We start from the raw sequence: 13,113 nt of genomic DNA, 5'->3' as shown, positions 1-13,113 counted from the left end.
CGCGCCGCCTAATAACTGTCTTGTCTCAGCAAAGTGTTATATAAAACAGCACCACGTGACGCGCCGCCACGCCGCTCATTGGCCGGCGGCAGGGAAATTGTTACAAAACCAGACAGTTTTGTAACAGTGTTGCGCTTGCTTCTTTTGGCTTCGCTTTTCTTGGCTCGTTTTTGACGTTGTTTGTGTTTACACTCCGCCTTATTTTTCCCCTCGCAGTGTGGTTCCTTTTCGGAAGAGAGGGAGGGAAAAAAACCCAAAGTTTTGTCTCAGGCTTCTCCGTCTCCAAACCCTACCCCATCCCACCTCCAAACCCGCCAGCAAACAGGTCCCCTCTGCCGGCCGCGCGCTAGCGGGCCCCTCCCCCAACCCTTCGGTGGAGAAGCAGGTACCCCGAGGTGCGCAGTCCGCCAGGTCTGTGGAGACGCTGCAGGCTCTCGCGCCTACGGGCTACGGCTGAGGTCTGCGGAGGGAAGCGTGTTGGAAGGGTCCCCGGGAAGCCCACGCCCCTCACCTCCGTCCCGGCCGCGACTCGCGAGCCCTGGGAGCCCCGTCCCGGCTGCTGGCATTCGGGGTCCCTATCCGCCTTCTCGGGGAGCCACCCCCCCCCCAAAGGAAGTGAGTGTGGACATCCGAGGCCGCTCGGTCCCCTGTGCTGGGAGCCACGCGGAGCAGCGCACCCGGCGGGCGCAGAAGTTGGGTGGCGCTCGCTGAGCGCCGAGGGACGCGCCGCCAGGAAGATGCGCTCGCCGACCGAGGCCCGAGGGAGGCGCCCTGCCTGCTCCGCTCCTCGCCTCTCCCTTCGCTCAGCGCCGGAGACGCCCCGGGCCCCGCGGGTGGGTAGGGGGGGTCCCGCCGGCCGGCCGGCCGGCCGGGCGCGGCCATGAGGACTCGGCCCTCCGGTGTCGGTGGGTACCCGGGGGGCGTGGGAGAACGGCCGGCGGGCCAGGAACGGAGAGCGCTCCTCCGGGGAAACTCGCGGCGGCCCGAGCTGCCTCGAGGTTCGCGGCTCCCGAGTGCCGAGTTCCGACCTCCGCGCGTCACGGGGTGGGGGCGCTGCGCGGGACGGGAGGGCTGCGCGCAGGCCGCGGGGCTCGGCTCACCGTGGCTAGGCGGCCCGGGGGGCGCCGCGCTCACCTCCAGAAGGCCGGTGTGAGCCGCTCGGGCTCCCACCCTTACACTTCGGACGGGAGCCCCACGCACAAATAAACGGCTCCCTTGGAGCCCTAAGGGAATAACGCACTTCCCCCTCGGTCCCGCTGCGGGCGAGCAGGGAGGCGGGGGCTGGGCTTGCCTCTGGCTAGGTTATCCTCCAGGGCCTGTGGGTTCCTGGGGCCGTGCAGGGGCGGCGCGCCGCCCCAGGGCCTGAACACCTGCAGTTGGCTCCTGCTGTGGCCACTTCTTAGCTGAGTGACCTTGGGCGAATGACCTAAACCCTGGGAGGCGTCGCTCTGGGTTCTGAACAAATGCCAGGGATGATCTTGGTCGCGATCAAGTCATGTTTCAGAGCTGGGGACCACAGGCTCCGTCGGGGGCGTGGGTCTCTTTAGATCGTTAATCTCCCCATTGAGTCAATGCTAAGGTCCCAAAGAACGGGTCCCTTGTGGTGCAGCGATTTCTAGAGCTTCCCTCTGGCGAGACAGGCCTGGGGAGAGGGTCAGAGGGGAGAAGGGACACTGGGACAGAGGAGAAAGAGATCAAGAAAAGAAACCAAGGAACTCAGGATGTAGCCAGTAAGGCATAAGGCGCTCATAGGAAAACTTGGCTTGTAGCCCTGGCTTTGCCATGACTTGCTATGAGACTTTAGGCAAGTCCTCCACGGAGGCCTTAGTTTCTCCTGATCTCCAAGGCTCCTTGGAGCTCTCACCCTCAGTGGGTTCTAACCCAAGACTGGATTTCACGATACCAACTCAACTACTTAAGTGCAAGATTAGTCCAGATGCTGTGGTGGTGGTGGTGGGGGGGGGGGGCATTGACCTGGACAAGGGGGTGAAGTCAGCAGTAGTAGTGAAAGGTCAGGGGTGGCTAGTCCGCTGTCCTGTTCGTCAGGGTCAGGCCTGAGCTAGATTTGGAAGATCTGGAAGTCAGGGGATTGGCCAAGAAGGGAGGAGATGGCCATGCCAGGCAGTGGAGGAGAAGCTGGGGCTCCCTGTAACCTACTAAGGGAAGCTCTTTTTCACCCTTCGATTTCCCCAGCTGTTGAATGGGCCCTTAGTCCATTCCGGTCTCCATAAGAAAACACTATAGATCGGGTGACTTATAAGAAACAAATTTATTTGTCACACTTCTGGAGGCTGAACAAGACCAAGATCAAGGCTCCAGCAGACTTAGTGTCTGGCGAGGGCTCCCTTCCTGGTTCATAGACAGCCATATTCTGGCTGTGTCCTCAAACGGTGGAAGGTGAGGGACCCCTCCAGGATCTCTTTTATAAGGGCACTAATTCCAGGGCCCCACTTCTAAATACCATCACAAGGGGGATTCGGTTTCAGCATATGAATGGGGAAGGGACCAACACTTTCAGTCTATAGCAGGGTCCCCAGCATTAATTCTCTGTCTGCCCCTTCTGATACCTGTGAGGAGGGACAGTCTGAGGGGCAGGTAATGAGATTTCTATGAAAGGGTCATGAGATGAATAATGATGAAAACTTCTTAATTCAAGATCTTCATCCCTTTGACAAGTTTAATTTAAATTTTTTTTTTTTTTTAGAGAGAGAGCGTGAGCGTGGGGGGGGGGGGAGAGAGAGAGAGAGAGAGAGAGAGAGAGAGAGAGAGTCTTAAGCAGGCTCCGAGCTGAGTGTGGAGCCCGAGGTGGGGCTCAATCCCATGACCTTGGGATCATGACCTGAGCCAAAATCAAGAGTCCGGCGCTCCACCATGAGCCATCCAGGCGCCCCTGACAAATTTAAAAATCGATGTTGGTTACTGCCAATTGTCTTCCTGATGCAGAACTGAGATGTGCCTTGCTCCCTGGACCACCTTGACAAGTAAGTATCCCCTGGGTTGGTTTCCCTCCCTTGCCCATCGGGGTTGGAGGAACAAGGAGAAGGCCAAGTCAGGCAGCAGGCAGGGGTCCTGCAGGCATGGGGGAGAGGTGCTCTCACCGGGTAGCCCCCTTGGCATCTGTGTGTGCCCAAAGTTGATTAGAAACTTGACCAGGAATTTTTTTAATTATTTTTTTTATTTTTTAATATATGAAATTTATTGTCAAATTGGTTTCCATACAACACCCAGTGCTCATCCCAAAAGGTGCCCTCCTCAATACCCATCACCCACCCTCCCCTCCCTCCCACCCCCCATCAACCCTCAGTTTATTCTGTTTTTTTTTTTTAATTTTTTTTTTTCAACGTTTATTTATTTTTGGGACAGAGAGAGACAGAGCATGAACGGGGGAGGGGCAGAGAGAGAGGGAGACACAGAATCGGAAACAGGCTCCAGGCTCTGAGCCATCAGCCCAGAGCCCGACGCGGGGCTCGAACTCACGGACCGCGAGATCGTGACCTGGCTGAAGTCGGACGCTTAACCGACTGCGCCACCCAGGCGCCCCTGTTCTCAGTTTTTAAGAGTCTCTTATGCTTTGGCTCTCTCCCACTCTAACCTCTTTTTTTTTTTTTTCCTTCCCCTCCCCCATGGGTTTCTGTTAAGTTTCTCAGGATCCACATAAGAGTGAAACCATATGGTATCTGTCTTTCTCTGTATGGCTTATTTCACTTAGCATCACACTCTCCAGTTCCATCCATGTTGCTACAAAAGGCCATATTTCATTTTTTCTCATTGCCACGTAGTATTCCATTGTGTATATAAACCACAATTTCTTTATCCATTCATCAGTTGATGCACATTTAGGCTCTTTCCATAATTTGGCTATTGTTGAGAGTGCTGCTATAAACATTGGGGTACAAGTGCCCCTATGCATCAGCACTCCTGTATCCCTTGGGTAAATTCCTAGCAGTGCTATTGCTGGGTCATAGGGTAGGTCTATTTTTAATTTTCTGAGGAACCTCCACACTGCTTTCCAGAGCGGCTGCACCAATTTGCATTCCCACCAACAGTGCAAGAGGGTTCCCGTTTCTCCACATCCTCGCCAGCCTCTATAGTCTCCTGATTTGTTCATTTTGGCCACTCTGACTGGCGTGAGGTGATATCTGAGTGTGGTTTTGATTTGTATTTCCCTGATAAGGAGCGACGTTGAACATCTTTTCATGTGCCTGTTTGACCAGGAATGTTAATAGCTGCCAGGGTGATGCAGGGTGTGCTGGTGCAAAAAAAAAAAAAAAAAAAAAAAAAAAAAAAAAGGGGGGGGGGGCAGCGCCATCTCACTGGCCAGACAGACTCCATGAGAGTTTTCCATTGTATTTGCAAATCACAGGACCGCCTGTAGGACAACACTTTGAAATGGGCTTCTATGGAATGCTGGAATTACCACAGTGGCTTTCTTTCCTTCTTTATTTAAAGTAAACAAATACGGGGCACCTGGGTGACTCATTCGGTTAAGCAACCGACTCGATTTCAGCTCAGGTCATGATCTCAAGGTTCGTGAGTTTGAACCCCACAACGGGCTCTCCGCTGACGGTGCGGAACGTGCCTGGGATTCTCTCTCTCCCTCTCTTTCTGCCCCTCCCCCACTCATGCTGTCCCACCCCCCCCCCCAAACAAATAAATAAACTTAAAACACAAATAAATATTACCTCGATATACATTTGTGGACCAACTCAGAGGTCTCCTACTCAAAACTTCCTCCCCTCTGTTTTTACTAATTAGAGTTCCTAGAAGGAGGGGACAGAAGAGATTGACAACATGTTTTCAGATGCAAATATTCCCTTTGGAGTCCCTGGTTCTCCAAACCTCCATTTATTTTGCTAGGCCCCACCCCCCACCCCCACCCCCCCAGTGTGGCGAAGGTCAACCAGGAAAAAGAGAAAAGGTTGAGCTGCACCTCCTTTCCAACTGCCTACAGTGAGTTTTCCAACGGGGCGCTGGGAAACCTCTCTGGGGCCCAGAGGAGACGGCTGGCAGGCTCTTCCTCTAGCTCCCTCCACCAGGGCAGCACCGCACCCGTCCATCTGTCTGTCTGTTTCGTTGTGAGCTTTGGGTTAGAATTTCATTGGATAGAATTTTATTGAAGACAGGCTTTTCCGTCTTTAAAATAAAAAGTGTGGGGGCGCCTGGGTGGCGCAGTCGGTTAAGCGTCCGACTTCAGCCAGGTCACGATCTCGCGGTCCGTGAGTTCGAGCCCCGCGTCGGGCTCTGGGCTGATGGCTCGGAGCCTGGAGCCTGTTTCTGATTCTGTGTCTCCCTCTCTCTCTGCCCTTCCCCCGTTCATGCTCTGTCTCTCTCTGTCCCAAAAATAAATAAACGTTGAAAAAAAAAATTTAAAATAAAAAGTGTGAAAACCGTGGCAATGTCCACCTATTTTTATATATCTGCCGAGCATCTGCTCTATACCAGGCCCTGTTGTAGGCGCTGGAGAGGTAGCGAAGCAGCACTTGGCTCCCAGGTGCTTCCTTCACGCATCCAGCTTCCTAGACAGACTGGAAGGTTCCACGAGGGCAAGACTAGTGTCTCATATCTTTCGCCTCCTCCTCAAAGGACAGTATTTGAACAGATCTTACTGAACGTGGCAGTGGACATTTTGGCCCTGGGTGGGAGAGTGCAGAGGGACAAGAGGACATCCACCCAGGAGGTCATGCCTTTGCCCTGGGTCACTCAGAGAGGAGACGGCAGGCACGCAGATAATTAAGAGTTGACTATACAACTCTACACACACACACACACACACACACACACACACACACACACATGCTACGCATGGAAGCTTGGCCAAAGCACACACTTACTCTTTTCTTGAGTTTCTCCTTTGATAAACTGGGGGTGACCCATCAATTAGGCAGTCCTTACAGGGGAGAAAAAAGGCATCGCGGGCATTAATGGCACCGACATGAAAAAGGCCCCTTGCAGATCCAGAGTAGCCAAAACCCAGAGCCAAAAACTGAAAGTGTAAAAACTTGACAGATCAGCCCTGGCTTCGCACACAAGGGAACTGAGGGCTAGCGGAAGCGGGTGACTTGCTGTGGGTCGCGGTGGCAGTCTGCGGCACAGCCAGGATGGCAAGCGAGGGCTCCTGTCTCTTTGTCGAACCTTCTTTCCATGTGAGCAGAAAGCTTCGAGACACGGAACGTCTCCCAGATGAGCAGGAAGCTACTTCGGGTTTCCGAATTACGACGATTTGCAGTTCAACAAATATTTATTGAACATACACTGTGTGCCTACTGGAGCTGGCATTTGTGGACAGTAGTGGAAGGATATGGCGCGGTGCTTGTGCTCCCGTAGCTAACTGAGGAAACGGCAGGCAAAGGTTTAAGGAAAAGTAACCGGCGGTAGGTGAGATGCCAAAATCGGGGGATCAGTGAGTCTAAGCGAGAGCTCAAAGGAGACAGACTACACCGCTTCCCAGCTCATTGAGAAGGTGCCCTTGAGCCCAGCTGGAGAGGATTTATTTAACCAGGGAAGTTAAGGACCACCTCAATTCTCAACTCGAAGGGGTTCCCTTCACGGTAGGGGCCACACGGCTGGAGGAAAGGAGTAGAACTAAGCTGGGCTGGCCGAGGCCCAGGAATTTCTTTTTTTTTTTTTAATTTTTTTTTTCAATGTTTATTTATTTTTGGGACAGAGAGAGACAGAGTATGAACGGGGGAGGGGCAGAGAGAGAGGGAGACACAGAATCGGAAACAGGCTCCAGGCTCTGAGCCATCAGCCCAGAGCCTGACGCGGGGCTCAAACTCACGGACCGCGAGATCGTGACCTGGCTGAAGTCGGACGCTTAACCGACTGCGCCACCCAGGCGCCCCCCAGGAATTTCTATTCTTAAAGGCTACCCATGTGATTCTGATGCTCAGCCAGGTTGGGGGGGGTCCATCCATGTAAAGGATAGTGCAGAATGGATTGGTCAGTGCACCCCAACCCTTCTCTCCCTGGCTCATCCCGAGTTTCTCTCCGGGGTGCTGGGTCGCAATAATTCTTGCCTACATTTTACTGAAGGGAAACACTGAGGGCCCGGAGACTTCCAATGATGTGTTGTTCAAGGTCATTCAGCAAGTGGTGGGGGGGTCTCCGTTTTCCTGCCAACCGGTGGAAACAGAAAGATCACAAGATACCATCCCAAGGAAGATTCTGCTTCATTTCTCTGCAAGACAAATCAGACCCACTTGGTTGGCCAGAGTTGGTCGCCCAGGGTACAAAAAGGAGCAAGTCTCCGCGGCTGCCAGGTGTGTGGGCGAGCGAGGTGAGTGCCTGGGAGCTCGGAGTTCTAACTTTGCCGTGTGACTCAGCCCAAGCCACTTCCCCTCCCTCTTTGTGTGTCCTTCACCTATTAATAACGATGCCCCGCGTCACTGTTGGGCTTAGCTACCAGGGATGGAAAATGCACGGTGCAGTTAGTCGCGATGTGATGGCTGGGAACAGAAGGGACCCGCAGCCATCTGCCGACTGTTGCGAGTAAAATATGTGCTGACTGCCTTCGGAGTAGAGGTGTTTCCTTCCCAGAAACTTTCCTCCAGAAACGTTTTCATCTTGCGAACCCAAAACTCAGCACCCGTTAAAGAGCAGCCCACCGTTCCCGATGCTCTCCAGCCCCCGGTATCCACAATCCTACTTTCCGTCTCTGTGAATCCGACAACTCCAGATAACTTCTGATCGGTGGAATCATACAGTATTTGTCTTTTTCTGGCTGGCTGACTTCACTTAGTATCATGTCCTCAGTGTTCATTCATGTTGTAGCCTGCGTCAGGATTTCTGTCCTTTCCACATTTTGACTGTTGCAAACGGTACTGTTATACACGTGAGTATACAAATCTCTCTTCTAGACCCTGCTTTCACTTCTTTTGGATATACACCCAGAAGGAGAATTGCTGGCTTGTGTGGCGACTGGCTGGTCATTCTACTTCTACTTTTGTTGAGGAACTACCATATTGTTTCCCACGGTGGCTGGTACCATCTTACCTTCCCACCAGCAACACATAAGGGTTCCGGTTTCTCCATATCCTCGTCGACGCTTGTCATTCTCTGTTGTTTTCTTTTTATAAAAGCCATCCTCGTGGGTGTGAGGTGGCATCTCATTCTGGTTTTGATTTGCATTTCCCTGATGATGAGTGATTTGAGCACTTTTTCATATGCCAGTTGGCCATCCGGATGTCTTCTTCGGAGAAGTGTCTATTCGAGTCCTTTGCCCATTTTTTTTTTTTTTTAGATCGGGTTGTCTGTTGTTTTGTTGTTGAGTTTTAAGAGCTCTCTCTCTCTATTCAGGGTATTCGTCCTTTATCAGATGTGTGAGTTGCAATTTTTTTCTCCCACTTCTCGCATTCTGTGGGTTGCTTTCCACTGTTGACAGTGTTCTTATCTGAAAACTTTGGCAGAACTGGGAGATGTTAGAATTAGGGTCTGAATCTTAAACTCAAAGCACCTGGATTCAAAATCTCGCTGTTTGATGTTGTGCAAGCGACTTAACCTCTTTGAGCCTGCCTTAGTTCTTTCATCTGAAAAATGGGTATGATGCTTATAATCGAACCTAGCTCATAAGATTACTATGATGATGTATACACGAGATCATATGTCTCAAATCTTACCACAGAACCCAGCCCAAGTTAAATACTCACTACGAGGTAGCCTTTATGGGCATTGGGTTCAAGAAGGAACCAGCATCCAACTCTGGCTCAGGTCATGGTCTCACGGTTTGTGAATTCGAGCCCGGAGTCAGGCCTCAGAGTCCGCCTCAGATCCTTCGTCCCGGCTCCCGCTCCCCCCGCCCCCCACCCTCCCGGCCACTCTCGGACCCTGCCCCACTCACGCTGTCTCTCGAAAAGATATAAACATTAAAAAAAGAAGGAACCAGAATGATGTAATTGAAATGGGATATTCGTTATTATCAAATGGGTGAGTAGGCCAACAATATTAAATAACCAGCGCGAACACAGTAATGTTACGTAATACTTAACACTCGTGTTGCAAGTTGCCATTTACAAAGCATTTAAACATTCATCATTCATTCGAAAGGCTCCTCTGGAAACAGGATGAAGAGTAAGACAGCCCTACAGAACTGAGTGGGAGAGACCAACATGGGAAAAGGCAGTTTTAATCAGGTGATGAGTGCTAAGACAGACGCATAGCGCGCTGATGGGGGGGCACAGAGGAGGAGAGTTCTGATCCGTGGAAGGCTTCTCAGGTGGGTAATATGGACACAAAATTCTGCAGGATTACAGGGCTGAGGGGAGGAAAGGGGCGCTGGAAGGGGCTGCGCATTCTAGACAGAGGAAAAAGCTACTGCAAAGCCTGGAGGTGAGTGAGGCCGGCTCATTAGGGAACAGCTACCAGTTTATCACGGCCGGAGCGTCAGTGAGTTTGAGCGCCACATGGGGCTCTCTGCTGCCAGCCCGCTTGGGATCCTGTCTTCCCCTCTCTGCCCCTTTCCCCACTTGTGCACACGCTCTCGTGTTCTCTCAAAAATAAAATAAATATTACACACACACACACACACACACACACACACACACACACGATGAGTAACAGAGAACGAGGAAGGCTCAATGATTTGTACAAGGTCCCAGAGACAGAATATGCTGTTTGAGGAGTTCCTAGATCTTTTTTTTTTTTTTTTAATTTTTTTTTTCAACGTTTATTTATTTTTGGGGGGACAGAGAGAGAGCATGAACGGGGGAGGGGCAGAGAGAGAGGGAGACACAGAATCGGAAACAGGCTCCAGGCTCTGAGCCATCAGCCCAGAGCCCGACGCGGGGCTCGAACTCACGGACCGCGAGATCGTGACCTGGCTGAAGTCGGACGCTTAACCGACTGCGCCACCCAGGCGCCCCAGGAGTTCCTAGATCTTTATGTGTAAATCCCTTTTAAGGAATTCAAGTCTTGTTTTCCCATCGACCACTTTGCAGCACGTGATCATTTCAGAGGTACTTTATCTGAGTTTTTAGTTGGTTGTCACTGTACTTACGGCTTCGCACCCTTGAGCTTTAAGACATTCTTTTCCTTTCGTTGTACTTAGTGTTTAATGAGTAGTCTGGAAGCAAACCTTCTATCCCAGGGAAGCTCAAGTGAAGAGTCTGGGGCTCAGAAAGAATGAGCTGGATTCCTAGGCTCGGCCACTAATTAGCTATGGGATGGGACAAGTCACTTTCTACAAACGCCTTATCTGAAAGCCCCGGGGAATAGAACAAACGCACGCTCACTCAAATTCAGTAACTTTGTGAATCTCTTCTAAAATAAGTACACCTTCAGGGGGCCTGGGTGGCTCAGTCAGTTAAGCATCTGACTCTCGATCTCAGTTAGGTCTTGATCTCAGGGTCGTTAGTTCAAGCCCCATGTTGGGCTCCGCCTTGGGTATGTAGCCTACTTAAAAAATAGAATAGAATAGAATAGAATAGAATAGAATAGAACAGAATAAAATAAAATAAAATAAAATAAAATAAAATAAAATAAAATAAAATAAAATAAAGTATAAAATAAAGGATACCTTAAAACTGTGAAATAACCACTCTCTCATGAATCTGTTTGGTAAGTTGGGTTTCTGACTATAATATGCTCATAGTTATTACAAATTTTCCCTGAAACTCTACTGTTTGCCCACCAGGGAGTATGTATCTGCTCTGCAATTGCTGAGTGGAGTGTAATCAGACTTAACCGTCAACCAAGATACGTGGGTATGTTTGTATTTTTCTCAGACACTTGTAACTGCTAGGGTTTTTTTTTTTCTTCTTCTTTTTTTTTTTTTTGGTGGGGTTGGGGGGGAGTACAATTCTCTAAGTTATGACACCGGAAGGGAGAGAAAAAAAATGAAAGAAGCAGGTGAATTTACACTTTCTGGAAAACCCACCACCTAATACGCCTTCTGTCATCAACCAAGTGTCTTCCTCTCTAGACCATGAACTAGGGCAAGCCACGAGTCTCAGGCACCTGTGAACCCACAGCCCCCAGCACAATTCCCGGTACATGGTAGGTGTTCAATACAAGCTCAGGGAGTGATTGAATGATGAGGGTCTGGAATATTTTGTCCTGTAACTTCAAGCGGACAGCCCAGTTTTTCGTGATCTCGGAAGATACTTGTCTTCCTATAAAAACCTGTCTCCCTGGGCGCATTTGATTTCTCAGTGGGCTTCCTTATTAGTCATTTCCTCATCACAGGACTTCCATCAAACCCCCCAGGTCTGCCCTCTGGCCGGTACAATATCCCCCTGTGCCTTCCCACTGCAAGACTCAGGCTTTTCTTACAGCCAAGGAACCTCTGCGGCCTTGTGTGCGTTTTCACACACGCCCTGCGGAGACAATGTCCTGCCTTCAGTGCCTCACCCAGTCAGGGGTGCCGCCTGTGTTTTGAGACCCAAATTCTTCCTCCTCTGGGAAACCTTTCCTGAGAAGAGCCCCCGCACACCATGAACCCCTCCTGATCGTCTTGGCTGCAAGTGAAGTGAGCCATTTTATTATATAATAGGTAAATGGCCCAAGCCACAGAGATGTTCCACAGAGAGTGGAGCCTTCATCCCCAAACAGATGGTGAGCCCCTTGTTGCCAGGGATGATGGCACCTGCTTCTCTGTCCCCAGGGAGTTCTCCCAAACAAGCCTCGCACGTAGGTGTGCAATCAATGCTTGCTGGTTGAGGGGGAGGCAGAGAACCGATCCGGGCCTTTCGGGGATCCTCAGGTCACAGATATTTACATTGTCTATGATTGCTTAATTAACCGTCTGCCATCAAGTTGCCCCAGAAGCTGGACAGACAGGAAGCAATCCTGTCCCGACTTCAGACTAGATATCCGGAAGTCTCGGCTAGTCCTGACTCTGCCACTCACTAACGTGAACTTTGGCAAGCCAGTTAGCTGCGTTGGGCCTCGGTTTCCCCAATTAAAAAAAAATAGGGAGACTGCTAACTTCTGGTTACGATGAGTAATAGGATTTGTATTTACCCTCCGGCATGAAACAACAACAACAAAAAAGACAATGTGAAGCAACAGTCTTCAAGATGCTAGGTATTGGGCAACACAGGACAGTGATCCCAGAGAGAAAACAAGCAAGACGAGCCCTGTGAATGCGTCGGCTTATTTTTTTAACCACTTTGTTGAGATATAATTCACATACCATGCAATTCACCTGTTTAAAGTGTACAATTCAGAGACGCCTGGGTGGCTCAGTCGGTTGAGCATCCAACTCGATTTCCGCTCAAGTCGTGATAGCAGGGTTGTAAGAGCGAGCCCCGTGTTGGGCTCCATGCTGAGTGTGGAACCCGCTTGGGATTCTCTCTCTCTCTGTCTCTCCCTCTCCCCTGCCTGCACTCTCACTCTCTAAAATAAAACAAAATAAAATGTACAATTCAATGGTTTTTAGCATATTCACAGAATGTGCAACTTTCACCAATTTTAGAACATTTGAACGCAGGGGAGGGGCAGAAGGAGAGGGACACACAGATTTCGGAGCAGGCTGCAGGCTCCGAGCTGTCAGCACAGAGCCCGACGTGGGGGCCTGAACTCACAAACCGAGAGGTCATGACCTGAGCCAAAGTCGGACATTAACCGACTGAGTCACCCAGGCGCCCCTCAAAGTGGCTGCATCATTTTAAATACCCACCAACAATGTACAAGTGTTCTGATTTCTCCTCATCCTTGCCAATACTTGTTATTATCTGACTTTTTTTAGTACAGCCATTCTGGTGGGTACAAGGTGGCATGAAATTCATTGTGGTTTCGATTTGCATTTCTCTGATGACCACTGAGCAACTTTTCACGTGCTTATTGGCATTTCGTACATCTTCCCTGGGGAAATATCTCTTCATATGCTTGGCCCGTTTTCAATTGGGTTATTTATATTTTTATCATTGAGTTGTAAGGATTCTTTATATAGTCTAGATACAACTCCCTTGTAAGACTGATGACTTGGAAATATTTCCTCCCATTCTGTGGGTTGTCTTTGTACTTTCAGGAGTGTTCTAGGAAGCACAAAAGTATTTAATTTTGATGAGCCCAGTTTGTCTATTTTTGCCTTTTGCTGCTTATCCCTTTGGTGTAATAAATAAAAATCCTCTGCCAAATCTGAGGTCATGAGGATTTACCCTTATGTTTTCTTGTACG

At 50.2% G+C, this 13,113-nt stretch overlaps 1 long non-coding RNA gene across 2 annotated transcripts in view; it reads right to left on the bottom strand.

The window, feature by feature from the left end:
- Window positions 1-6,847: 6,847 nt before the first annotated feature.
- LOC123594132 overlaps window positions 6,848-13,113 on the bottom strand; it is a 91,839-nt gene continuing 85,573 nt past the window's right edge. Inside the window, exon 6 of one of the 2 annotated variants that reach the window (XR_006710677.1) lies at window positions 6,848-7,177. This is a non-coding gene — a long non-coding RNA (uncharacterized LOC123594132). Of the gene's footprint in view, window positions 7,178-10,729; window positions 12,331-13,113 lie in introns of those variants that run through there. The other variant, XR_006710676.1, reaches the window with a different exon arrangement.

Source organism: Leopardus geoffroyi, chromosome X (genome assembly GCF_018350155.1).
Source record: "Leopardus geoffroyi isolate Oge1 chromosome X, O.geoffroyi_Oge1_pat1.0, whole genome shotgun sequence".
NCBI lineage: Eukaryota > Metazoa > Chordata > Mammalia > Carnivora > Felidae > Leopardus > Leopardus geoffroyi.
This window is presented reverse-complemented; position numbering and strand designations above follow the sequence as displayed.